Below are 26309 nucleotides of genomic sequence, written 5' to 3'. Positions count from 1 at the left end.
CTTATTGTTACACGATTTACTTCAAACTTTATGTGTATAATGTAAACACCCGGCAGATGTAGACGTGTGAAAGGATTATTGATATCTTAAATACTGTTGTTGTGGCAGCTCTTCAAACTTGAATTTTCTTTTTTGATGCCTGGTGCAGGGGCTCAGTAGCGCCACCTTCAGACAAAAGTGGGGTATTGGTTTCATACTTTGACCTAGAGTCAGATATTTTGGTTTGAATGTGGAACACATTGCAAATGAACTTTGAAGCTCCAAAAAGCACACCATGGAAGCATAAAAGCAAGGAAGTGTGTTATAACTTTTGCATATATTAACTGATCTCGATGAAACTTCAGCAGTGTGTCACATTGATGTGACTACTGTGAGTCAAAGTTATAGCGCCACCAACTGGCAGAAGGAAGTGTGTCACTTTCAAAATGCTTTGAAATCACCCCCTTATGTCTCAATTGAACAAACAGTTGATAAACAAATCGGGTATCAATATATTGAATTATGAATTATTGCAGTGATCAACTTTAATGTCCGGTTAAGATGAAAATAAACTATTGCTCTGTCTAAGCCATTATCTTTCTGAAACACGTCACAAAAACTTACAGAAACTGATAACACAAACATGATGTTGGAAATATACACTTATCAGAATAGTTATATTAAACTTTAGTCTATTTCAGTTAAAGCCATTTCAGTTATAAAGCTGTCTCATATGTAATTTCTCCTTTAATTCTATAATATAACCACTAGGTGGAGTTCTAAGCCTATTTTCTGTATTGTCGTTGTTTTAACGTATGAAGAAGACTTGTACATGTTGTTGAGAACGCAGTAAAGTGTGACGCATATTTCGTTCTGTGAGTTTTATGAGTACTCCGAGTCTTTATTAAAACCAACACATGAAACATATGTCTAAAGAAAGTAGGGATGGGCTGATCGATCCGAACGTATCAAAACGTCCGAGAATGATGTTGATTTAGGGTTGTGTCTGACAACACGTGATCCTCGAGGCGAGATTATTTTTGCTCGCATCTTCACGAAGGTTTGTCGGTTGTATACAATGTTTGCCTGTTTGAACATTCAAGCGATTTTACACTATTCAACTCAACAAATGTGAAAACAACTCAAATACATGTTTGCGAGCAGATTGTGTGACACAGCGAGCCGCCGAACGCCGATGAGAGTTCGCTTTCGCTCCTGCTTGCGTCTGAACGGACAATTTCATACAAAATAAATGTCAAAATAGGCTACATGATATATTGGGGAGTCTGTTATATCTCAAGTGAACAAACAGACCAACAGAAAGTCAGATATTTTGGTTTGAATGTGGATTTCTTGGAATTTTTCTCTCTCTCTCCCTCTCTGAGTGCCGCCTGCTGTGTGTGTGCGTGCGGGGAATTTACTGAATAAATACGGTCTATATGTAAAATCCCATTCACTTACATTGGCTGAGCAACTGCTACTGGAGTAACTTTGTCTACCACATGCAGCTCTCCTGTTTAATCTCTCTAATGGAGCATTTCGGTCTCCTAGTAGGTGGAGCTCCTCCAAGAGGTCCTCGCTGCAGCCTGTAGCACGATGACGTAGCTGGATGGTCCAATACGTACTGGACGCTGTTACGCTTTGTTAAATTAAAACTGTTTCTATATGTGAGTCCTTCAATATATTTACATGATGTTTAGCCTTCCCCCCTGGCTGTTTTGTTTTTCTCTTTATATATGTATTATTGTAGTTTTGACTGTACATTGACTTTGTTTGTTTGAATCTTAATAAAAGTTTAAAAAAAACGCTGTTACGCTTTGTTGTGGGGACTTATTTAAAGACTTCACGCAGGCTATGTTGGAGATGGAAGGAAAGGAATCCTTCGTGACTTTTACTCGACCAAAGACTTTGAAGGTTACTGCTCAGCAGACTGCTTCATCAGTGACGGCAATCACTATAGCACAAAGGACAACTATTTATAAATATAAATGGTCACTTTAGTGACAAGCGCTTGATCTGATCTGCTGTGATCAGTTTGTATATTAAACTTAAAATCAGTTGTTGTTTTTTTTTTTTTTTTTTAATGTACGTACATGTCCTGCAGACACTGAAATAAAAAATATACTTCTGGTTTAAAGTTAGGTTTAAAATTATGTGATTTAAAATGTTGTAAAATTAACTATCCAGTACGTATTGGACCATCCAGCTACGTCATCGTGCTACAGGCTGCAGCGAGGGGTGTCTCAGCTCCAGACTTAGACTACAGAAGACATCTTATTTGCGTCTGCACGAAGGTAAGTCAATTGTGTTTTAATGCTTTCCAGTTTGAACATTCAAGCGATTTTACACTATTCAACTCAACAAAGGCAAAACAACTCAAATAAATGTTTGCGAACGTTCGCACGTCGATGAGAGTTCGCTTTCCCTTCTTGCGTTTGAACGGACAATTTCATACACCAAACTGCATGATATATTATGTCTCAAGTGAACAAACAGTTGATAAAGAAATCGTGTATCAATATATTGAATTAGGAAGTATTGCAGTGATCAACACGGATTCCGCTGTGATGTCCTGTTAAGATGAATATAAACTATCGCTCTGTCTAAGCGATTATCTTTCTGAAACACGTCACAAAAACTTACAGAAACGTATAACACAAACATGAAACATATGTCTAAAGAAAGTAGGGATGGGCTGATCGATCCGAACGTATCAAAACTTCCGAGAATGATGTTGTTTTAGGGTTGTCTCTGACAACACGCGAGGCGAGATCATTTTTGCTCGCATCTTCACGAAGGTTTGTCGGTTGTATACAATGTTTGCCTGTTTGAACATTCAATCGATTTTACACTATTCAACTCAACAAATGTCAAAACAACTCAAATACATGTTTGCGAGCAGATTGTGTGACACAGCGAGCCGCGTCGCGTCTAACTCACGCACTCTGATGAGAGTTCGCTTTCGCTCCTGCTTGCGTCTGAACGGACAATTTCATACAAAAAAAATGTCAAAATAGGCTACATGATATATTGGGGAGTCTGTTATGTCTCAAGTAAACAAACAGACCAACAGAAAGTCAGATATTTTGGTTTGAATGTGGAACACATTGCAAACGAACTTTGAAGCTCAAAAAGCACATAAAGGGAGCATAAAAGCAAGGAAGTGTGTTATTATCTGCGTACATTAACTGATCTCAATGAAACTTCAGCGGTGTGTTCGCGGGAAGAGGCCGGTCGCATGGACGTGACTATTGTGAGTCAAAGTTATAGCGCCACCAACTGGCAGAAGGAAGTGTGTCACTTTCAAAATGCTTTGAAATCATCCTCTTATGTCTCAAGTGAACAAACGAACCAACAGAAAGTCAGATATTTTGGTTTGAATGTGGACCACGTTGCAAATGAACTTTGAAGCTCCAAAAAGCACATAAAGGGAGCATAAAAGCAAGGAAGTGTGTTATTATCTGCGTACATTAACTGATCTCAATGAAACTTCAGCGGTGCGTAAATTATAATTACATTCATAAACCTGTACAAAGACCTCCGGATAAATACTGGCCTTCTGGATTAACACGTTTAAGTGCTGCAAAAGATATTGACCTATGACATAAAAAATTATTCTACATTTGAATTACCTCATAGATGTGACTATTGTGGTTCACGGTCATAGACCCTGTCCCAAATGGCACACTTCATATGAATTTTCAGTCTTGTGTAATTATTTCGTGTGTCCATTAACTCCATGAGACCGTAGGGTGTCTCATTTTTCATTTTAGGTATCAGAACGGTGCTCGCGCATACTTTGTGGTTGATGTGTGCCCTCGATGTGCACTTTTGCAGAGCCCGCGCTGATGCGAGCTCTACAGCGCGCGTCTTCTCGACGGTCAAAGCGAGGTTACGTTATTGCCCATCGTGCACAGCGACCCTAAAGGCACGGGGGTGGCGGTGCCACCGGCTTGGGCCCGCCATCGCTGCTTGCAGCTATATTTATTATTATTATTATTATTATTATTTTTTTTGTTACGACTATTGGGGCACTTTTGGGGCTCTTAACGTGCTGAAACTTTGCACACTGGTCAGAACCCGCGGCCATTAGGGCCGGGCTGAAGCTGGTACCCGGGCGTGGCAGGGGGGCTCGACAGCGCCCCCTGAAACAGGGTCCGAAAACTTGGTCCATAAATCAAACACTCTTGCATGTAATAATATGAAACTCGGTACACATATAGATCTCATCGTTTCATATATCCTTCATACTTTTACTTTTTACCCCAGCCCAACAGGAAATCGTCTATTTAGGGTTCTTTGGAAAACACATGCAATGGAATGTGAAATACTCCTCCTAGAGAATTCCACCAATCGCCACGAAACTCGGTCAGCATGAAGTCAAGACATTGAGGATGAAAAATTGACAGCGGATTTTTGATATCTCGAACGGTTTGGCCGTGGCGAGGAAACGAAATGATGGCGCGAAAAGTGAAACAGGAAATGTGTTATAACTTCTGCATACATTAATTGATCTTGATGAAACCGCAGCAGTGTGATCGCTGGAAGAGGCCGATCGCATGGATGTGACTATTGTGAGTCCAAGTTATAGCGCCACCAACTGGCAGAAGGAAGTGTGTCACTTTCAAAATGCTTTGAAATCACACTCTTATTTTTACCCGATTTACTTAAAACTTTATGTGTATAATGTAAACACACGGCAGATGTAGACGTGTGAAAGGATTATTGATATCTTAAATACTGTGGTCGTGGCAGCGCTTCAAAGTTGAACATTCTTTTTTGATGCGTGGTGCAGGGGCTCAGTAGCGCCACCTGTTGAAAAAAGTGGGGTATTGGTTTTATACTTCGACCTAGAGTCACAAAACTCAGGAATTATATTGTTCTCATCGAGCCGGACAACTTTCTAATTTACAGTCATTGGCTCAGACCAACAGAAAGTCAGATATTTTTGTTTGTATGTGGAACACATTGCAAAGGAAACTTTGAAGTTCCAAAAACCCCATAAAGGTAGCATATAATGGGAGCAAATAGCAAGGAAGTGTGTTATAACTTCTGCATACATTAACTGATCTCGATGAAACTTCAGTAGTGTATCACATGGATGTGACTATTGTGAGTCAAAGTTATAGCGCCACCAACTGGCAGAAGGAAGTGTGTCACTTTCAAAATGCTTTGAAATCACCCTCTTATGTCTCAAGTGAACAAACAGACCAACAGAAAGTCAGATATTTTGGTTTGAATGTGGAACACATTGCAAATGAACTTTGAAGCTCCAAAAAGCACACAAAGGAAGCATAAAAGCAAGGAAGTGCGTTATAACTTTTGCATACATTAACTGATCTCGATGAAACTTCAGCAGTGTCACATGGATGTGACTACTGTGAGTCAAAGTTATAGCGCCACCAACTGGCAGAAGGAAGTGTGTCACTTTCAAAATGCTTTGAAATCACCCCCTTATGTCTCAATTGAACAAACAGTTGATAAAGAAATCGGGTATCAATATATTGAATTATGAATTATTTCAGTGATCAACTGTGATGTCCGGTTAAGATGAAAATAAACTATCGCTCTGTCTAAGCGATTATCTTTCTGAAACACGTCACAAAAACTTACAGAAACGGATAACACAAACATGATGTTGGAAATATACACTTATCAGAATAGTTATATTAAACTTTAGTCTATTTCAGTTAAAGCCATCCCAGCAAACAGGGGACGTCCCCCGGACGTTGTGAACGTCTACTTAGGTCCGCATTTGGTCCGGTTCATAACGTTCGCTGGGGGACGTTCCGAGGACGTCCGCATTTGGTCCGGTTTATAACGTTCGCGGGGGACGTTCCGTGGACGTCCGCATTTGGTCCGGTTTATAACGTTCGCGGGGGACATTCCGTGGACGTCCGCATTTGGTCCGGTTTATAACGTTCGCGGGGGACTTTCCGTGGACGTCCGCATTTGGTCCGGTTTATAACGTTCGCGGGGGACGTTTCGTGGACGTCCGCATTTGGTCCGGTTTATAACGTTCGCGGGGGACATTCCAAGAACGTCCGCATTTGGTCCGGTTTATAACGTTCGCTGGAGGGCATTCCAAGGACGCCCAATTACCTAGTAATGTTTTTTTTTGACATTACTATGGTTTTAATGCATTAAACCATAGTAATGTAAGGAAAAACATGTCTATTTGTGGAAATGGTTTTACCAATAAAAAAAAAGTTATATGTAACAAATCATGTTTCTTAAGAATGGTTTAGAAACTACTCAATATTCTGTAAAACATGGCCTTAATATTGATCCTTTACTGATTGTATTACAATGATCCAACTAAACCTGATTTCACTATTTAAAATGAATAAAAAGATATGATACAATGCAATTGTTTTCATTAAATAATTTCCACCACCATTACTATATGACTTAATTAGGGTCAATTTAATGTGTTGCATAATCTAAATCACAATGCACACAAAATCAGGCAATAGTGCACCACCATTGTGCAGTTATAGATTAACTGATTAAAACAATGACAATAAAAATTAAGAACAATGTTAATGTGTTTTTTTAATTCAGAATCTTTGCAAATTTCCATCAATGAAGTACTATAAAATAAATAATTGTTGCATATCCACACAAACACATTCAATTAAGAAAAACAAACTTGAATGTACAACTATAGCCCAAATAGAAAACGTTTATTATTGCTAAGGGTTCAAAATGTAAGCAAAGCTGAATGAAAACAGAAATGCAGAATGACAGGTCCTGAATCAGATGCAAGCAATGACTTCCAAACAGCAAGTGCAGGAGAGGCGACCAAAAAGGATGGGAACAAGTCCAATGCTGAAATTGCTGGAAAAGAAAAATGAAAAAGATACAGGTAAGACATGCATCCTCATGTAAACTTCGGCAATTTCACATTCTACACACCCATCATTTCAATTGACAAACTGTTGGTCAGGCTGCAAAGTAAGGTATTTTTTGTCCCAAAATAAAAATAATATGAATAACAGTTCATGCATAATGGATGGGTGGAAATACATGATTCTCATTTAAAAAAAATCTGAATAATATGAGAGCCCAAATATATATATATATAAAAAACAGGAATACAAGCTTGATAAAAAATAAATAAATGTGACTGTTCATTTGAAACATTTTGTAAAAGGTATAAACTACAAAAAGAATATTGTCACTACAGACAAAAATTGTTCTACGTGACTTCAAAAAAAATTTCAACACTTTTCTGTGATGTCAAACACCAAAAATACTGCTGTAAAAGTGTCCTTAAAGAACAGTTGACCAAATAATGAATTATTGCTCATTGTAGGTGAAAAAGACGTACAGTAAAATTTATTAAAAATGCATTCAAGTATATTTGTATTGTACTAAAAACATACTCAAGTACATTTTAATAGTACGTCTTTTTCACCTGGCCACATTGGTCTGACCTGCATTGTGTGAATACAAATAATATCTCAGATCTGTATAGGTCCAAAGTGAACAGATTTTACAATGAAACAATCTATATTTATGTATGATTTAGCACCATATCAGCAGCAATGGGTATATATATACCCATTATACTGGGACGATACGCCTATCTCCCTATTTGATACTATTACGATGGCGATACAATATGTATTGCGTTTTTTTTTTAAGAATTGCGATTCTACAAGACTGTATAAGTAACATTTACAAAAACAATTCATCACAACTTTCTGACTTATTTCAGAAGCATCATACAGTACTACATTCTCTTGAATAAATAATTCAATAACAAAAACATTTTTTAACAGTCACTTGTCACCACGTAGTAACGAAACAATGTAATTGATAATTTTTATTTTTTTTACATTATTTTAAGCGCCAAGTTTCTATCAAGAGCTGATTTCTATGATAATTTGAACTATTGGATCATCACAGTGAAGTGCACTTTGGGTGAGAGCACAAAATCTGCAGGAATGAGTAAAATTTTGCTCAATACGCGCAATCCTCGCCAGAATTCAAGCCCTGTACCACCAACAACATTAATCCGGAGCAAATTAAATGAGTGAGTAAAGGGTTGGTGTGTCAACTTCATGGTCGGAGAGATTAAAGAGCGAGAACACGCAGCTGGTATCGTTTGTATCTTTTCTGCCAGAGAGTTTCAGATATTTCAGTATCAATATGTATCGAAAAATCAATATTACTGCCAACACTAGATTGCACTTAGTTTTATTATTTCAGATGCCTTTTTAAAACACTACCATTGAAAAATGTAAGGTATATAAAATTCAACCTGCCAAAGCGGTGTTAATGTCAAGCCCTGGTGTTAAAACAAATGCTAAGATTTTTAATAAATTCATGTTTCAGTATTGAACACCCCATTTCCATTTGTTTTACACAGATACATAATACCCTTGCAGCCCTAATATGTTATTAAAATAGTAAGAAAGCAAACGTTTCAGGTAGTGGTGTCATTTGAATTTGCTTACCTAAAGCATCCTCCTCCAGGAAGTAAACTATGACACCAGGGACTGGAACACAGAAACAAATTAGATTAATAGGCATTAATTGTTAGGTTAAGTGTAAATGCTCTCTTGTACCACAATCCTCCATTATTATTACAATAGTCATCTGTGGGTTTACAAAAAGGTTGAGTCTGGAATAAAAAGCAACAAACTTCCCTTTAATAGGGAAAGAAGAAGAAGAAGGGAAAAAAAAGAAAAAAAAAAACACTAGTACTGATGAATTGTCACAATTAAAATTCAGCCAAACCAAAAAGAGGGGATACAATACATTTGAATACACAAATTTGAATGCACCTCGCGAGAGATACTTATAACTGACATAACGGAATTAACGTTTGTTAGTGAAAGACAGTGGTGGATATAGACGAGCTCCTATTGATTTTCGTATTTTTTTCATAAATTGCGTGTATTTTGTAGTTAATTGTTAGATAAGTTAGTTGATTCATTTAGATTTCATCATAGGTTAAGTTATAGTTATCATATATAGTATTTATATTAGTTATAGTGTACAGTTTGATAATTAGATAGGTAGTTTTCGTAGCTTAATTGACGTTAGTTAAGTTGTGTGTATATATATGCTGTTCATACGTGTTTGTGAATAGGATTAGTTAGTTTATACGAGGTTTATAGCTATAAGTTACTTATTTGTTTGATTTTTCATATCGTATTCGCGTTCATATCATAGGTAACGTTACATTAGTTATCATATTTTAGTGGATTTTAGCTTTCATAGTACGTCGCAGGTCCATTACACCACTTTCTTCGCGAAACCAGTGGAAATAAAGTTAAATTTGAGGTAAGTAACTTACGTGTATTAATATATATTAACCGTACATACATATAAGATACGCTGCGTGAAGTGCGCGAGATACAGTTACAGCTAGCGCGAGCGAAGTGCGCGAGATACAGTTACAGCTAGCGCGAGCGATGTGCACAAGATCATGCATCCTTAGCTAGTGACGAATAACTTTAATCTGTCAAAAGATTAACGTTATTGTATAGAAGAAAAACAAAGTTACTGTAGTCACGATTAAACACATTTTAACGTTCAAATTAGGCAAAAATTTTTACCCGCAGTCTTCCAGCAACTCGTCTGCCTGCCGTGATGTGTGCATATCATAGGCGGATATGGCCCTACAACTTCCTGTTCATCAAATGGGTTTACTGGCGGGCAGCACACTAAATGCATGCCGCCACCTATTGTACTGGAGTTTAATTAAAATTAGAGTTATTTCTATCTTATAAACTGTTTTACAGTCTATGGGGAAAACACACTGGAAAGTAATGATTCAAGTGGACCTTAAAAACAATAACCACTGCAAGTAGCTTTTGGGCCAAATCAGAATAATAATTCACCTCCCGTGTTTGTAGAAAGACGTGGATTCATGAACTTATTCCTAAGGTCACAGCTGTAGACTGAGCAGACCATTGATTTAGTCTGAATTTATGTATAAATAATGCATATCTTTTTGGAATTATCTTTAAATCTGTATAGCTTACATTATACATTCAAATTAATTAAATTTAAATGTATATTTAAATATAACTTTTAAACATTGAAAAATCAAACTATGAACAATTTACAAATTGTTTACCTGAGAACAAAACCATGTGTTATGTATGACTAAGTTTTTTATGCCATACATCACAAAAAATAACAATTAAATTTGATATAAACAATATTAAGTATTATGATGTTAAAAACAGCCAACAGTGTGGCTACATCTTTTAATTGATCTTGTTTGAAATAGTTATGTATGTATATATATATATATATATATATATATATATATATATATGTATGTGTGTGTGTGTGTGTATTTATTTAATTGTTTATTTCTGTTTTCTCAGCCTTTGTACTTCTGGCCAGTATGTCCTCCAAAAAGGTAAGTTCAGTACCAATCAAGTTATATGGCTGATAGTTTAAGGGAAAAACAGATTAAATCTGGAAATGTACTGATAAACGCAATTTATTGAATTATTGGCAGAGACACCAGTATAGTAGATGGATGACATCAATAGAGCGTAAGAGGCAGTACAATAAAATCTGGGCTAGAGTGTCAAGGGCACAAAAGGCAGCAGCCAACAAGGAAACGATCAGTGCAATTGAGACGGCCAGCTTTGCTGATAGTGACAGTCACAACCAGGTCTTTGAGGAGGAAAATTTTAGCATGTTTATAGATCCAGCCCTGTCAAGTTCTGATAGCTGAACAGGATACAACTACTCTCAAGGAAGAACTTTCAAAATGGGCATGCAAGTTTCAAGTTAAACATAATGCTGTGGATGCTCTCTTAAACATCCTCAAAATACATGGGCATGCAGAACTCCCCTATACTGCAAGGACACTCTTTGCAAATGAGAAGCATTATGAACTTACTACCAAAGATGCTGTTGAGAGTGTACAGTTCAATGTGGCAGATCAGCTCTCAAAGCATCTGAGCAGATATTATGCAGCTGTGACAGACCATCTGCAGTCACTGGACCTCTCCTTAAATGTTGATGGGCTACCATTATTTAAAAGCTCAAACTTGTCCCTCTGGCCAGTTCTTTGTTCCATTAATTTGTCACCAGCATGTATTTTCCCCTCTGCCTCACCACTGCTGCATCCAAACCTAAAACACAAGACTTTATTAGTGACACAGTTCAGGAATTGGCAGAACTAATGCAGAATGGTCTGACCTGGGAAGGCAAACATTTAAACATCCAACTGAGATGCGTTACCTGCGATGCTCCTGCCAAAGCCATGGTCAAGTGTGTCAAGCAGTTCTCGGGCTACTATGGGTGCGACAGATGCACCCAGAAGGGATCCTGGGATGGTCGGATGACGTATCCAGATGTTGACAATCTGACCTTGAGGACAGACCAATCATTCAGGGAGTGTTGGCAACCAGAACACCATCACGAGGAGAAGATTTCGCCTTTCTCTGTCCTCCCAATCGACATGATCAAATCATTCCCCATCGATTACATGCACCAGAGCTGCCTTGGGGTCATGAAAAAGTTGCTGCTATTGTGGACAAGAGGTAGATCCGAGTACCGCATGTCATCAGGGGACGTGGCCCGTGTAAGCAATAGGCTGGTGACACTGAAGAAAACAATTCCTGACTGCTTTGCCAGAAAGCCAAGGGGTTGCAAGAAATTGAGCGTTGGAAAGCAACCGAATTCAGACAGTTTGCATTATACACAGGGAAGATAGTTCTGAAGGGAGCACTACAAGGACAACTGTACGAACACTTCTTGTGTTTTAGCACTGCTCTGTGCATCTTAGTGAGTCCAGAACTTACAAAGGCACAAGGGCCTTATGCCAGCCAACTACTTCAATACTTTGTGGAGAAAGGACGGGAGATATATGGAGAGACATTTTTAGTGTACAACGTCCATTCATTGCTGCACCTTTCAGAAGATGCTCAAAACTTTGGCTGCCTTGACAACTGCAGTGCGTTTAAATTTGAAAACTATCTACATCAGATGAAGAACATGGTCCGCTCTGGAAAAAATGTCTTAACTCAAGTAGCAAATCGTCTGGAGGAAACATCAAAGCTGAAGCAAGAAAACAAGGAAAAAGTGGTGTCATTGAAAAGCCCAAACAATGTGTTTGTTTTAAGCCCTGAAGAATGTTGTGAGGTGGTGTCAGAAGGGGTGGACAACACAATGTTATGCAGAGTGTTCACCAATTTACAGCCATATCTGATGACACCATGCGATTCCCGTCTTTATGGAGCGTATGTAGCTAGCATTAGGCACTCACAAATGCGTTGCCTTGACAGAAAGGCACTTGAGAGGAGGGCATTCATGTTGGAAGATCGTGGAATCAGAATTGTCGTGTCTATCCTTCATACTTTGTAGACTGTTGAAAGATGTACATAGTTATTTATTAGTTTCATTTAAAGACACAGAGCATTACAACCAAATCATCAAATATGTCACAAGACTCAAGCCTTTCTGTAGAAGAACATTTTAACTACAAAAATGAAATGAGAATGTCTAGAACTTAAGAAAACAAGGAGGATCAAAATGGAACAAATGGATCTGATACAAAACAGCCATTATCATAATTTATTCATGAGGTTAGAGCATGTCCTATGGATCAATTCATAACTAATTATAAAAATTTCAACAAATTATATTTTAACTTTTCTGTTTAATACAGGATTATTTGCGCTATGTTGTGCTTCATTTTATTGAGCACAATGAAGTTGAGGTGGCTCCATCCAGCTGGTTGGAGTTAAATAATGAGGTAAGACGAAGTCCATATATATAAAAATAAATGTTAAATATTAAACAGGTTTATTGTAAATGTGCAAATGAAAACAAATACATCTATGTCTGAAAGGTATTGTATTGCTACTGGCCTCACGTGAACGCTGGTATTATGGTAAAAAATGTGCCATTCCAGACAAGAAGCTGTGGTCAAAACATCAAGTCAGAATATTTTCTGACACAGGTAAAGTATGCAAAATAATACCTTACAAACTTTTTAATCAAGACAAAACAATAGCAAATATTTCTATAATAAGTTATGCTGCTTTGTGAGCAGATAATTATGGTCTCGCAAGATTTCGGGCAAGAAAGGCCCAAGAAACGTCGCATGTTGAGGACTCTGATGAGAATAGGGGAGAAAAGTCATTCCCCTAGACGATTTAGAGGTATTTAGATATGGTATAATACATAGGTTAAAGATCTTCCCTAATTTATTATGAAAGGTAATTTTTTTAATTTGTTTTTGCAGAGGAAGAAGTCTTGCCCAGCCAGCCCAGATGGGCAAAACAGGCTCAAAGCTGTAAGCATATAAACTATAACTGAAATGAGAATGATTATGAAAAGCCAAAATTTGTGTTCTCTATTAATGTTTAATTAAATTTTGTTTTGCAGTTCATGAGAATGGTGGGTCGTCTCAAGGTGAATTCATTGTGGTGTGCTCATACCAAAAAAAAAAAAGGGTTTTAAATATCAGTGAGGATTTTTAAAAGGAGAATTTATTTAACTATATAACCTAATTCTTTATTTTCATTATTCCATTTGGCCTGGAAGATGACATTACCAGCTTACAAGCAAAGAAAAAGAAAACAAAATCGAAGAAAGACTTTATACACATATATACAGATGACCTGGATAGATATGTACAGGCATTGTGATTCTAACAGTCATACTTTCTTTAATATGAATCAGCTCTGTTTAATCTGTCTTTTTGACATTTGCTATAATATATATATATATATAATATTTTGAAGGGCATAGGCCTTTTTTGTTGCATTGATTACAATAGTGTTATTTGAAGCATTTATTACATAAATGTTAAAATTGATAGATTTTAATTATACTGTAATGCTGAATGGCTATAATTACTAAAATTGAGAAAAAAATCAGAGAGAGAGAGAGAGACAATGTTTTCACAATGTTTTCACAGATATCTCTCAGCTATTTGATGGCTTGGAGAGAAGAATACTGCTGAAACTTGACCAAATCCATGCCGATATTAAAACAGCTATTGGACTGCAGTCTGTGAACCAGCAAAGCACCTCTGCCTTGGACCTATTCGAGGTGCTAGAGGAGCCTTGCAAGTCAGTGGAGGAATTGGAAGAGCTGTGCGAAAAGCTGAAAGCTGTTGAGTTTCGCAAGAAGATTGTATGTGCTGAAACAAATGCTGTTTTATGTTATGCTGCAATTTCTTGGCACTGTTCTTTGATAACTGATTGTTGTTGTTTGTATGTAGATTCGATATCTTTGTCTTCAGAGTGCAGGCAGTTTGGGGGATGGCATTAGAAGAATGCTAAAAAAATCGGAGAGAATTCCCTTTGGGCTGAATACAGCTACAAAGGGAGAAAAGGAAAACGGGCATTTCAGCAACTGCTGATCAATGATGCGATCATACGTAAGTTCAAAACATTACTCAAGAGATCCTGTCTCCAAGATTGCAAAAAGCGCAAGTTGAATGTGATAGATTCATTCTCTTTGATTGAAATATTCATTCAAACTTAGCATATAAATATATAAGTGGAAAATGATCTGTTATGAGAACATGATGGATTTTTAGTACTATCGAGAATAATACTTTCTACATGTGTCTGTGATCTAGTTATACTTACTGTGAACTATAACTTGAAGGTGCCTGCAGTAAGGTGTATCCACACCACAAGACCCAGAGTGTGGAAGACATGATAGCCGTGACCCTTAAGCATGCTCCACATCGTGAGAAAGCAAAGAAAAATGTTCAGGTAAGAGGATTTTGTCCAAAAACTCACAATATAAGTAGGCTTACTTTTAAAAGAGTATTAACACTGGAGAGTACGTAGATGTGAATTTGAGAACTTGTACAATAAATATTCATACTTGTACGTGAACATTTACACTCACAGCTCCAATGTGAAAACCTGTCAAATTAAAATCTGAAGTTGAATGTTGAAATTTGCACTCGCAGACAAAAGACAAAAAAAATATATATATTCTGAATTTGAAGCTGCAGACAAGTAGTCACAAATGTGAAAAATGCCATTCACAGAAATACAATGACAGTCACAAACTTGTAATATATATATTTGCCTTTAATCGCAGTACAACCTCAATTAGGCACTTCTCAAATCTGTCACTACAATTTCAAATTTCGTTGCAAAACTAACTTGTGCACTTGCAACTCAGTGGCGGTGAGAGAGAAAGGGAGACGCTCTGAGATGCTAACATGGCTTAATGCATTAGACTGATATATAAAGAAATAAATGATATTATCAAACTCAGTAAACACCATACTAATAATGCATTCTACAGAAAAGCAGATGAGCACAGAATATGACGAAAGAAAGCAAATTTGTGTTCAGTGCAAATAAACCTGCTGCCTTTGTTTTATTAATAATGTATAACGAATTGTGTGGTTTTTTTAATAACTGTTGGTCTATTAAGCGTTTTCAATGGGAGGGAGATGCTTAACGTACAATTAAACACATTGCTTTGAACACCCTGCCACCCCTTCTCTCTCACCGCCCCTGAGTTGCAAGTGTAAATGTTCACGAAATATGATTATTTTTTGTACAAGTTCTCAAATTCACATCTACGTGCTCTAGGGTGTTGATACTTTTTACCTTCATAGAGTAGTGAGTAATGAATGCGAGAGTGGTGATTAGGTAAAGTGAAAGGCATCTATATATAATACTTACGAGCCATAATGGCCATGGTTGGTTATGATGTTTTTGGTATCTCTTCAACCAATGGAGGACAGCATTCCCACCTGTGGAAACAAAAGTCTAAATTAGTGAGAAGTAAAAGACTGATAAATGATAGAGAGGTATGGGCAACATATTCATAGACAGTATATTCTGATTTACAGGATAACAAAAGCAGATATCCATAAATCCCTCTGTAATTATTTCTCCATCTAATATGTGAACACAGTGAAAAACAAGGTTAAACGTCAGTAATTAGCCAGCATAAGCCGCAAAATTAAATTAAAATTGGATATTTGTGATAAATAAACTGTATTATTAAATAATATATAAAATATATTGTTTCTGTTTTATAAATTTTTACCAGTGCTAATTGGCTTTATGCACAGCTGCACTAATTCCTGAACTTCAGCCAGCTCCTTTGTTTCCTGTCTGCCATTATTGGACAAACTGATTAATCCAGGTGTGTCTGATTATTGTTGTTGTGACTACTGAGGTCAGGCACACCTGGATTAATCAGTTTGTCCAATAATGGCAGACAGGAAACAAAGGAGCTGGCTGAAGTTCAGGAAGTAGTGCAGCTGTGCATAAAGCCAATTTAAACAAAATTAATTAATTTAAATGGATGAATAAACAAACATGTTGCACAATTGTTATTTTATTTATTTGTCTTTATTTATTATATTTGCAATGAACGATTAGTTTACCTTTACATCATTAAAAATGGGTGTCTCAACTGTACCACATATGGGTACAGTTGAGACAAAGTTGAGACAAAAAGCACCTTATTTTTATGAGCTAATTGTGGAAAATATAAACTACTCATGGGTATTATTGATTGATAATATCTTAGTCTACAAGCTAATGAAATGTCATGTGGCATGTCATGTGGAAATTCACTTCTTTTCAGTATCTATTTTTGTGTGAAATATCAAAACGAAAAAAGTGTCTCAACTATACTCACTCTACCCTACAATAGCCAATCAGAAAATAGCACTATTGTATCTGGGTAAGATTCAAGATAAATCATGATCGCCTGTTTTAATGTTATAAAAACAACTTGTTTGACACAAAAAATGACAACTTGACTGATGTTAGACAATGTTTCCCAGATAATTAGCATCAGTTTTTCATGAGTGTCTGTAACTTAGACAACAGTTTTACAGCCTGTTCACTGACAACACCTGCTTAGAACAAGTAGTAGTAGGCCTAGTTATATTTTCGTTATCACACGATGACTGACATATTGTCACATTATAAACATCTCTCTCTCCAAATAGGCTTAAAATAATAACTTTTAAAATCATGTCATATTTTATAATTATATCCTGGCCATGGATGCATTAATCATTGCATCTGTCTTTCAAAGATGTCAGGTAAAAAGCAGGGGGGTTTTGGTGAATTAAATTCAGCAATTTTGGTGAATAATAAGCAAATATCACCGATTCAGCCTATATAATTATGTAACAGACTAACATGACATCAACACCAGTTTACTTTTATAATGTACTTCCTAAATGATACTTGAATAACGCACTTACCAATTAGCAATGACGGTGCAGCCTGCAGTCTTCCACTCTTGTCAGCGGGATTATGGGGTGGCGCAGCAGCTCGCAGGGGGAGGGGGTCGAAGTACTTTTATTGTACTTGACCGACCGGACGAGTAACTTAATTTTAGTGACAAAAAACAATAACCAGGGAAGCACCGAAACGTAAGAATGATTGTGATTTTATTACATTCAATGTAACGTTAAACAGCGGTTGATAATGGGTGTATTTCTGGTAACAATGTCGCGTTGAGGCTTAGATACATTCGTGGAGAAATAAAAACAAATGAGTGAAACAGCACACAAAACTCACAGAAGAAATGCACTGAGGTAAAAAATCAAACGTTAGTGGTGTTATGTTAAACAATCATATGTTATAAATAAAACAACAAAGGGAGCTTTTTTGCTAAATATTAATATCACGATTGAAAATGTTACATTGAATTTATAGTTCATTAATCAAGTAGCGTAGTTAATATGTATTATTAAGCTATTTACATTTTAGACACAAACAATATCAACTGTTTATGTTCTATTTTGCCGACGAAAATAGTTCCAACAGCAGCGCAGTTACTGAACGATTCAGCGTTTTGAAGGAATCTTTTGTATGAATGACTCAATTATGACTCACTAATTAAGACGGTCACATGCCGCCACCTATTGGCGGTTTAGTTTCATGTTCAAGCATTGCATTTTTTTATTTGTATATTCAAACATTTATTTAAAACATCAATCTCATAACATTATTTATTGCAGTTGTAATTTTGCAGTGCGAATTATTTAATGTAATGGGTAACAGCCCTCTTATTATTATAACTGAATTTATTGATCAAATGTAACAATTTGACATGAAAGATGATACATACATTTAATAACGTAAAGTTGTCTTAATAAAAATAAATAACACACTGGGGTAAATATCACAAATATGAAGATTTAAGCGTGTCAAATCTGAAAATATTGCTTCAGAATAAATATATTTACACCACCAAATCCCCCACTCCGTACAGTAGGCTGCAGTAGGCTACAATATTTATTTTTATTGGTAGCCTACAATCCGTGCCGCGAGATGTTTTAAAAGGTGGTGGGGACAATATCAACCCTGGCAAAAAGTTTATTTTACTAAAAACATACTCAAGTACATTTTTAATACATTTAGTATATGTCTACGTCTTTTTCACCTGCATGGGTGCTCCAAAAGTGTTTGAGCAAGATGATTCGGTGAATTGCCATGTGTCTAATCAAATATAATGTTTGCATATTTAAGCATGTCTTGCTACTTGACAAATATAGACCTGTTGTCATTGTTAATATGATATATGAAAAAATAAGTTAAAATTGTATGATCTTTAAGCATTTTTGAAGATGACTTATTTTTGTGTGTGTAGCCTATCATAGCCTAAAAAAGCGCGTATAGGCTTTATACTAAAAAGGTGTGTATCGGCAAGTAAAAGGTCATTTATGTGTATAAAGAGCACGCAGAATGAATGCATGAATTTGTACTCAGTACCAGGAGACTTCCCGAATTCATACATCTCTATGATGCTGTGCTTGTGTCGTGTGTGTATGCAAACAGACAGTGGGTACGATGCGGTAACACTTTATTTTACAGTGTCCTTGTTACATGTAGCCTACTTACAATAGCATAATTATGCATAATTACATGCAACTAACCCTCAACCAAACCCTAATCCTACCCTAACTCTATAGTAAGTAGCCTACATGTATAATATTACTTAAATATATAATTACGCTGTCAATGACACCGTAAAACAAAGTATAACCGCACAATGTGTTCTTGAATAAAATCACTTCTAGCCTAGGGCACAATGATCCTCTGTAGCCCATTTAAAAATATTTAAATTATAGAAAACTAGCTGTATTTAAGATAAAACCTAAAGGTTTACATTTTGTTACTTTGTTTTAGGTTCCAAGGGTGGAATCAGATGTGGAGGAGTAACGCTTCAACATGGAAACTTGGCAACTCCACGCAAACACACACACACGTTTTTGTTTATGAAAATAAAAGTATTTTTGTGTCCTGATATTCGGAATTTGTGTGTTTTTCCTTGTTGTGTGTTTGTTCCTTGGTTGTTCAATTTTGTGTTATCAGACTAATGCTACACTATAAAAGGGTGTTAAGATGTTAAAAGGACTTCTAGTGAAGTTCCGTAAAGGTCCCCGAAAGTTTTCTAAACGTCCCGTGAATGTCCCTCGGGACGTCGCGCGAACGTCCCCCGCGAAGTCCTGCGAACGTCCCGCTGACGTCCCCCGCAACGTCCTGCGAACGTCCCGCTAACGTCCCCCACGACGTCCTGCGAACGTTTAAAGAACCCTACACGAAGACGTTCAGGGAACGTTCGCAGTGGACGTTCAGGGGACGTTCTGGGGACGTTTTTTTGTTAGCTGGGATTTCAGTTATAAAGCTGTCTCCTGTAATTTCTCCTTTAATTCTATAATATAACCACTAGGTGGAGTTCTAAGCCTATTTTCTGTATTCTCGTTGTTTTAACGTATGAAGAAGACTTGTACATGTTGTTGAGAACGCAGTGAAGTGTGACGCATATTTCGTTCTGTGAGTTTTATGAGTACTCCGAGTCTTTATTAAAACCAACACATGAAACATATGTCTAAAGAAAGTAGGGATGGGCTGATCGATCCGAACGTATCAAAACGTCCGAGAATGATGATCAAATTTCAAAATGCTTTGAAATCACACTCTTATTTTTATTGTAAACCTGTGATAAAACATATATGCTTGTGTTTTACATTTTTAAGAAAACAAAAAAATGGCAGCAAACAACCACTTTTATAATTATTGTTTTGCGATCTTTGCGATTGATTTTCTTTCTGATTAATTTTCTGATAAATCTACCATTTGTTGTTGAAATGACGTAGTTCCAACGGGAGTGCGAAGTGGAGGGCGGGTCCACCTTCTTCATGTAGCCAATCAGATGAGCTAATCGCTAACTCTCGATTTACTCTTATCTGATTGGTTTAAAAACACGCCAGTCACCAGAACACATCTTTAACATAATTTGGCTCAGACCCGTTCTCGTTGCTGCAATGGTACTTTTAATAATGCACACATGCATGTTAAATAATAAATAAATAAAAGAACAAATGAATAAATAAATGAATAAATAAACCATGATTACTTAAGGTTACAAATACACACACACACACACACACTCCATCATTGCAATCTTGACATCGCAGCCTGTTCATTATATCCGCAATAAAATATAATAATAAAATAGTAAACCTAACATATAAAAATTACTCTGTTTAAATTAGGGCTGGGCGATAAAACGATCTCGATATGGCATCGCGATAATATTTATTTAGACTACGATGATAAACTTTTGACATGTTTACTCGATATGGATAGACCTAACAGCCTATTACAAAGCAGAAATAAACGGACAACAGCCAGTCAGAACGCAGATTTTGGCTTGTGCGTCTAAGTACACGCCCATTTGCTAGCAGAGCACTGTTTGAGCTACCGGCAGTGAAGAAAGTGAGTGTAAAGAAAAAATGAGTGGAAACGACGAACTCGAACTATCTTCCAAAGCCGAGGAAATTGTTGACAAAAAAGGTAACAAGACGTCAATTATATGGAAGTGGTTTGGATATCTGAAAAGCGACGACGCGCAAATAAAGACGGTCTGCGAAATATGCCGTCGGTCGGTGATAACCAAGACTGGAAACACAACAGATAAAACCTTTTCGGTCACCTGAAAAGGTACCATCCCAGCGACCACACCGAGAGTATGAAAATGCGGGCCCATGTTAATGTTACTCCGTCCAAAAGTTTTGCAGACTAGTCTTTCTGGTAAAAAACCTATAATAGGGTAATTTGGGTTACATATGACGAGCACTACCTAAAAGGTGTAGCATAGTGACTGGTTTACAATGTTTACATTTTGCACTTTTTACTCAGATTGCTACCTCTAAAACATTTGAGATATTTAAAACCAGTACACAATTAATATTTTATTTATCTGACAGTTAAGTACTTAAATCTGCCAGGGACTTTGTGGTTCACTTGTTTACATTTGTTGTCTTGGTTGTACCTCTGCAAACATTTTGAAATGTTTGCTGCCCTGCCAAAGAAATTTGATGTGATAGTACTGTAGTCACAGCTTTTAGTTTGATATTTTATAATCAGTTACAAGGCAAGCTAACTTGCATTGTTTTGTCAAGGCAGATAAAGCATGTTTGCTAAAAGTAAAATGTTAACATTTAGATTTAAAGTTTATCAATATTCTTTTATAACAAAATATATTCTCAACCAATCCATGTTTGCACAGTTAAATGTTTGCATTGTTATTTATTTATGTTAATAAACTATATAGTTCAACTATTGAACCTTCTGGTTTCTTCAGGCATCATTATCAGTATACTTTTCAAACGGGCAGCATTATTAAATTATATATCGTAACAAATATCGATATCGATCAATATGGAAAAAAATATCGTGATAATATATTTTGCCATATCGCCCAGCCCTAGTTTAAATAGTCAGTAGTACAATTCGTATCATTCACAGTAAGCACCGCTCCACTGTGATGTTTCCAAGCATATTTTTGCGCATGTAAAGCGGATGATTTTCTACGTCGGTATTGGAGCGTGAGTAAAGTACAAAGCCTATAATAAAGAATAGTTTAGCATCCAAATACATCGCAAATGTAAAAACATTTTGATTGTAAAGAGAGCGTTTTTTTATTCGTGTTCTGTTCTGAATATCATTCAATTTCAAGGATTTGTTGTGGAATGTTTTGAGAGTATCATCAAATAAGAATAATTCTCTCGTTTTAGTGATTCCCTAGTTATTTTTTTTATAATTCTAATCAGGTAAGGCAAGTAATATTCTCTGTGTCTTTATATAAATAAACCAAAACAAAAAAGTTTGAGAACCGCTGCTTTATGGCACGTTTTGGATTGTGGTCAGCACAGAAAACAGCGCACGATTCTTAAATGGTTTGAAAGTTATATTGAAATGCTTACAAAGGAATGGATAAGAGGAATCGACATTTTTATTTAAAAACAAGTCATCTGAAACCTGACATCAAGTAAGGTGAGGAACAACGAATTTCACACACTTGGAAAATGCTTTTTATTTGAATGAGTGAATGTGGCTCTTAAAAGAGCCATTGTTGCTGCCCTTAAAAGGACATTTGTTGCTTCATCTTCTGAGTTCCACCTGCAGAGCTTCTCGGAGGTTGCTCGGCAGAAGCTGGTTTCCCTCTGGTCTCAGGTGGACTCCGTCTCTGCACAGATGGAACAAGCCGATGTTTCTGTGGTGAATGCAGCGCATCTGCCTCTCTGCCAAGAAGCCAGACATGGCGCCGTTGATCCACCGCCGGCTTCGTTCAATGCCATAGCCAGTCCTGCCAGTCTGTCCTCTCCAATTTAGACGGGGTAAAATGCCAGAAAACACCAGCCTGGTTCTGGGAAACATTTGTAAGACTTCGGTCAGGTCACTCTTTATTTCCCGAAGAAAATCGAGGCGGTTGCGGCCCACCCGACACAAACTGTTCCCTCCCAGGTGAATAATGAGAATATCTGGAGCTGTAGCTTTGGCCCTGAGAGAGCGCAGAGCTGGAAACAGCTGCTCCCAGAGTCTGCCTCCTCTGCCGTCCCAGGTGATCTCACACTGAAGACCGAGGTTTCCGTCCAGGCGCTGCTCACAGAAGCGAGTATGCAGTGTGCGGATGATGGAACTGCCGACGATCCAAACACGTGAAGCCATCTCAAAGACGAGTGAGGGAATGTGATTTACAACCGGTATTTATGAGTGTTGCACGTTTGGTTCCTAAAGGTGTTACAGGCCCCACCCATTTCCAGATTCAATAATCGGCTCGTTCTTACATAGTAGAGCACGTTCGCACATGCGCAGTCTTCAAAAACGGTGCTTTATTTATTTATGTACCGCACTAAAAACGGTACATAAATAACATTTGTATGTGTTCTAAACAAAAGACACAGGTTGTACTGAATGTCAGCTTGTTTATTTGGCTCAAGATAAGGATTTATTAAGTCCACATGTCATGCAAACAAGAAATGCTTCTAACTAGGTCGAGAGCTGTCGTTGCGAATGTTCGTTGGAGCTCTACAGCACACATCTTCTTCGACAGTCAAAGCGAGGTTACGTTATTGCCCATCGTGCACAGCAACCCTAAAGGCACGGGGTGGCGGTGCCACCGGCTTGGGCCCGTCATCGCTGCTCGCAGCTTTAATTAGGGCCCAAGCACAAAGTCGAGGACCTATTGTTTCGTTAGATTATTATTATTATTATTATTATTTTTTTACGACTATTGGGGCACTTTTGGGGCTCTTAACGTGCTCAAAAACTCTTGAAACTTTGCACACGGGTCAGAACCCGCGGCTGTCAGGGCCGGGCTGAAGCTGGTACCCGGGCGTGGCAGGGGCTCGACAGCGCCCCTGGAACAGGGTCCGAAAACTTGGTCTATAACTCAAACACGCTTGCATGTAATAATATGAAACTCGGTGCACGTATAGATCTCATCGTTTCATATATCCTTCATACTTTTACTTTTTACCCCAGACCAACAGGAAACCGTCTATTTAGGGTTGTTTGAAAAACGCACGCAATGGAATTTGGAATACTCCTCCCAGAGAATTCCACCAATCGCCACCAAACTCGGTCAGCATGATGTCAAGACATTGAGCATGAAAAATTGCCGGCAGATTTTTGATATCTCTAACGGTTTGGCCGTGGCGAGGAAACGAAATGATGGCGCGAAAAGAGAAACAGGAAGTGTGTTATAACTTCTGCATACATTAATTGATCTCCATGAAACCGCAGCAGCGTGATCGCTGGAAGAAGCCGATCGCATGGATGTGACTATTGTCAGTCAAAGTTATAGCGCCACCAACTGGCAGAAGGAAGTGTGTCACTTTCAAAATGCTTTGAAATCACCCACTTATTTTTACCCGATTTACTTAAAACTTTAGGTGTATAATGTAAACACACGGCAGATGTAGACATGTGAAAGGATTATTGATATCTTCGATACTGTCGCCGCGGCAACGCTTCAAACTCGAATATTCTTTTTTGATGCTTTTGAGACTCTTAGCATACTTGAAATTGCATGAAACTCGACAGACACATCACATTTATTAGCCAGTACACATGTGCAAAGTTTCAGAAACGGGCGTGGTGCAGGGGCTCAGTAGCGCCACCTTTTGACAAAAGTGGGGGTTGCTTTACACTTTGACCCACAGTCACAAAACTCAGGAATTATATTGTTCTCATCGAGCCGGACAACTTTCTAATTTACAGTCATTAGCTCAGACCAACAGAAAGTCAGATATTGTGGTTTGAATGTGGATGTTTTGGAGAATTTTCTCTCCTCTCTCACTGACCCTACGTCTCTCTGTGTCTGGGGGAGGGTGCTGATTTTGCTGAGGAGTGAAAATGCTTTTATTTTTGTTTTTCAAGGTTTTGGGGCCCTTAACGTGCTCGAAAACTCTTGAAACTTTGCACACGGGTCGGAACCCGCGGCCATCAGGGTCGGACCGAAGATGGTACCCGAGCGTGGCAGGGGGCTCGACAGCGCCCCTGGAATGGGATTCGAACACTTGTCCATATATCAAACATGCTTGCATGTAATGATATGAAACTCGGTACACTTGTAGGTCTCGTCGGGCCGAACAACTTTCGTGCTCTAAGTTTTACGCCAGCCCAACAGGAAGTCGGCTATTATGGGTTGTTTGGAAACACGTGCTCTGGAATTATATATTTTCCTCCTAGAGAATGAATCCAATCGCCACCAAACTCGGTCGGCATGAAGTCAAGACATTGAGGATGCTACATTCCGGACGGATTTTTGATATCTCGAACGGTTTGGCCGTGGCGAGGAAATTGATTTATGACTAAAAAGGACACATGAAGTGTGTTATAACTTAGTTAGTTCTATCTACAGTTACAAAACTCGGCGTGTATATTGTTCTCGTCGAGCCGAACAACTTTCTAATTTACAGTCATTAGCTCCGACCAACAGAAAGTCAGATATTGTGGTTTGAATGTGGATTTCTTAAAATTTTTCTCTTTCTGAGTGACCAATCCTCCTCCCTTTCTGTGTTTTTTCTCTCAGTGTCTCTCTGTCTGACAGACAGAATGGGCCTGCCAAATTTTTTTGTGTGTGTGTGTGTGTGGGGAGGGGAGGGGGGGGGTTCTCTGTTGGGTTTAGATTTGCTTTTTGATTGTTTGATTGTTTTTCAAGGTTTCTGGGACTTTTGGGGCCCTTAACATGCTCGAAAACTCTTGAAACTTTGCACACAGGCCAGAACCCGCGGCCATCAGGGCCGGGCTGAATCTGGTACCCGGGCGTGGCAGGGGGCTCGACAGCGACACCTGGAATGGGATTCAAACACTTGTCCATATATCAAACATGCTTGCATGTAATAATATGAAACTCGGAACACTTCTAGATCTCGTCGGGCCGAACAACTTTCTAATTTACAGTCATTAGCTCAGACCAACAGAAAGTCAGATATTTTGGTTTGAATGTGGAACACATTTCAAATTAACTTTGAAGCTCCAAAAGCACATCAAAAGTAACATAAAAGAAGGGAGTGTGTTATAACTTCTGCATACATTAACTGATCTCGATGAAACTTCAGCAGTGTGTTTGCGGGAAGAGGACGGTCGCATGGATGTGACTACTGTGAGTCAAAGTTATAGCGCCACCAACTGGCAGAAGAAAGTGTGTCACTTTCAAAATGCTTTGAAATCACCCTCTTATGTCTCAAGTGAACAAACAGACCAACAGAAAATCAGATATTTTGGTTTGAATGTGGAACACATTTCAAATTAACTTTGAAGCTCCAAAAAGCACATCAAAAGTAACATAAAAGCAAGGAAGTGTGTTATAACTTCTGCATACATTAACTGATCTCGATGAAACTTCAGCAGTGTGTCACATGGATGTGACTATTGTGAGACAAACTTATAGCGCCACCAACTGGCAGAAGGGAGTGTGTCACTTTCAAAATGCTTTTAAATCACCCTCTTATGTCTCAAGTGAACAAACAGACCAACAGAAAGTCAGATATTTTGGTTTGAATGTGGAACACATTGCAAATGAACTTTGAAGCT

The 26309-nt window shown here is 37.8% G+C and overlaps 1 protein-coding gene and 3 long non-coding RNA genes across 7 annotated transcripts in view; 2 read left to right on the top strand and 2 right to left on the bottom strand.

Annotated features, from left to right (window-relative positions):
- LOC127637921 (protein inscuteable homolog) overlaps nucleotides 1–26309 on the bottom strand; it is a 296421-nt gene that overhangs the window by 29050 nt on the left and 241062 nt on the right. The gene's annotated exons all lie outside the window — the stretch shown is intronic.
- On the bottom strand, nucleotides 6716–17191 carry LOC127637938 (uncharacterized). Of its 2 annotated transcripts, XR_007969816.1 has the most exons (7): nucleotides 17177–17191; nucleotides 15630–15700; nucleotides 14568–14661; nucleotides 11203–12328; nucleotides 10859–11093; nucleotides 8445–8486; nucleotides 6716–6819 (listed from the first exon to the last, which is right to left on the bottom strand). It is a non-coding gene; the product is annotated as an uncharacterized LOC127637938 (long non-coding RNA). The 2 variants fall into 2 exon arrangements; XR_007969815.1 differs by lacking the exon at nucleotides 17177–17191 and having other exon boundaries at nucleotides 15630–15838.
- On the top strand, nucleotides 13218–19592 carry LOC127637939 (uncharacterized). Its single transcript, XR_007969817.1, has 3 exons — nucleotides 13218–14353; nucleotides 14587–14696; nucleotides 19110–19592. It is a non-coding gene; the product is annotated as an uncharacterized LOC127637939 (long non-coding RNA).
- The window catches only part of LOC127637940 (uncharacterized), a 73100-nt gene continuing 67518 nt past the window's right edge, over nucleotides 20728–26309 (top strand). The window contains exon 1 of the long non-coding RNA XR_007969820.1: nucleotides 20728–20780. This is a non-coding gene — a long non-coding RNA (uncharacterized LOC127637940). The remainder of the gene's footprint in view (nucleotides 20781–26309) is intronic.

The sequence above is a fragment of the Xyrauchen texanus genome, chromosome 46 (genome assembly GCF_025860055.1).
Source record: "Xyrauchen texanus isolate HMW12.3.18 chromosome 46, RBS_HiC_50CHRs, whole genome shotgun sequence".
Taxonomy (NCBI): Eukaryota; Metazoa; Chordata; class Actinopteri; order Cypriniformes; family Catostomidae; genus Xyrauchen; species Xyrauchen texanus.
This window is presented reverse-complemented; position numbering and strand designations above follow the sequence as displayed.